Genomic DNA, 2,500 nt, shown 5'->3' with positions numbered 1-2,500 from the left:
CGCAGACTCACACACACACACACCCACACACACACACTCACACACACGCACAGAGGCACAGAGGCACGCAGAGGCAGACAGACAGCCAGGCAAGGTAAGTCAGTTTTTAACTTTGTTTTTAACTTTTCTCCCAACCTCTCTCTCTCATTTCTCCCTTTACCTCTCTCTCTCTCTCAGTCTTTCTTTCTCCTCTTTCTTTCTCTCTTCTCTTTCTCCTATTCTTTCTCTCTTGTCTCTGTTTCTCTCATGCAGTAGTATGTCTATCATCCTTCCATCCATCCATCCATCTATCTCTCACATTTCCCTCTCTCTCTTTCTCTCCATCCCTCTCTCTCCCCCTCTCTCTTGCAAGAGCATCGGGCAGCACCATTCTGGGTGACAGAGAGAGAGAGAGAGAGAGAACGAGAGAGGGAGAGAGGGAGAGAGAGTCAGAGCGAGAGGGAGAGATCGGCGGGACCTAGACGTCTGTGAGCCCCAGTCATGGGACCTGTCTAATTCTCCTGGCTGCGCTAACGTTAGCGCTGCAGCAAGGCACACAGTGGTAGCACTGCTACCCGCCCTGAGGATTAGCATCCGAATGCCAACGCTCTCTCTCTCTCTCTCTCTCTCTCTAAATCTACAATGTGTATGAATAATCAGGCTATGAGATGTTTGTGTTTAGAAGTAATACTTCTTGTGTCATTATTTCTCTTTTGTGATAATTCATCTGTAGGGTGTTTATTAGCAATAATTAGGTTGTGACATGTTGTTTATTAGTGTTCTTAATATGCTTGGACTGGGCTCACACTGTGCCTGAGTGTGTGTGTGTGTGTACAGTATGTGTGTGTGTGTCTGTGTGTGTGTGTGTGTGTGTGTGTGTGTGTGGTGTGCGTCTGTGTGTGTGTGTGTGTGTGTGTGTGTGTGTGTGTGTGTGTGTGTGTGTGTGTGGGATGGTCCTATACGATTATTTTTGTTTTTTTACTCGTCCTCTCTGATTGATTGGGGGGAACCCGACATCCCTCATTTTTGGAGAAAATGATAATTCCACTGTTTGAAAGCAAAACAACCTTGAATGTATGTACATACATATGCTTTGGGTGTGTGTGTGTGTGTGTGTGTGTGTGTGTGTGTGTGTGTCTGTGACTCAGGTATTGGTTGGACAGTGGTGCAGCTATTTTGGACGCCTCAAGCCTAGAGCTGGGAGCGCGCGTGTGTGTGTGTGTGTGTGTGTGTGTGTGTGTGTGTGTGTGTGTGAGGGTTACATAAGAGCTGTTTGGAGGCAGCAGCCACAGCAACTCTGGAGCACCTGGGGTTTGTTTTGGGATCTCTCTTAACTTCCTTCTCTTCTCCCTTTTACTCTTCTTTTGTTCCTCTCTTCTCTTCTCTCATTTTCACTCTTCCTTTCTTCTCTTCTCTTATTTTCTCTGTTAATCATTTCTCTTGTCTTATTTTCACTGTTCCTCTCTTCTCTCTTCTCTTCCTCTCACTTTTCATTCTCTCTTCACTCCTTCTCTTGTTGTTCTGTCATCTCCTCCTCTCATCCCTCCATCCTGTTGCCCTGTTGTCTTGTCCAATAACGTGTGTTGATTTGCGTTGATCATTTGGACAGGTGCAGAGTTGTCTATTCGCACAATTTGGTTTCCTTCAGTGTGTTGTGTTAATCACTTAATGTTCTGACCCTCGATAGAAAAAAACACACACACACACACACATACACTCACACACAATTCAGTCTGGAGCACGTGTGTGTGTGTGTGTGTGTGTGTGTGTGTGTGTGTGTGTGTGTGTGTGTGTGTGTGTGTGTGTGTGTGTGTGTGTGTGTGTGTGTGTGTGTGTGTGTGTGTGTGTGTGTGTGTGTGTGTGTGTGTGTGTGTGTGTGTGTGTGTGTGTGTGTGTGTTTTATTATTATTTCTTAGAAGCTTCTGGAACATCAGATTGATGACTCTGGCTCCTCTCCACCCTTGTCCAGATACGCGCTCGTGTGTGTGTGTGTGTGTGTGTGTGTCCAGATACGCGCTCGTTCCCGCGTCGGCCCTGCGAGCAGCATGCATGAGCAGTCGCCTGAATACAAATAAACAATCTGCGTTGGGAGAGTCGGAGTCTGAGCTCCCTCTGCCCAATCAGTCCTCCTCTCTCTCCGACCGCAAAAACTCCACCGATTCATAATAGTGTTGGATCACTACACAGAACGACGCAACGGGAGGAGGACAAACAAAGACAGTGAAGGGAAATAGAAAGAGAGAGGGAGGGCTAGAGAGAGAGAGAGAGAGAGAGAGAGAGAGAGAAGCCTTGAGGTAGAGAATGTGCTTTCATAATATGCTCCCAGCCATGTGCATGGGGAACAGAATTCAATAAGGTATTTCTCTCTCTCTTTTTCTCTCTCTCTCTCTCTCTCTCTCTCTCTCTCTCTCTCTCTCGTCTGCTCTGCGAGGCAGCTCTGTAACAGAGCCGGTCTGGAAAAGACAGCATGCTTTCCTCTTTCCTCTAAAAACATTTGGCGCCTTGACACGATCCCTCTCCC

At 46.9% G+C, this 2,500-nt stretch overlaps 1 protein-coding gene across 1 annotated transcript in view; it reads left to right on the top strand.

Moving 5' to 3' along the window:
- The window catches only part of col8a2 (collagen, type VIII, alpha 2), an 85,646-nt gene that overhangs the window by 442 nt on the left and 82,704 nt on the right, over positions 1-2,500 (top strand). The window contains exon 1 of the mRNA XM_062529773.1: positions 1-94. This exon is cut by the window's left edge and continues 442 nt beyond it. The gene's annotated coding sequence lies outside the window, so the exon portion shown is untranslated. The remainder of the gene's footprint in view (positions 95-2,500) is intronic.

The sequence above is a fragment of the Sardina pilchardus genome, chromosome 24, assembly GCF_963854185.1.
Source record: "Sardina pilchardus chromosome 24, fSarPil1.1, whole genome shotgun sequence".
In the NCBI taxonomy this organism is placed as follows: Eukaryota; Metazoa; Chordata; class Actinopteri; order Clupeiformes; family Clupeidae; genus Sardina; species Sardina pilchardus.
The sequence above is the reverse complement of the archived record's forward strand: the minus strand, read 5'-3'. Positions and strand labels throughout refer to the sequence as shown.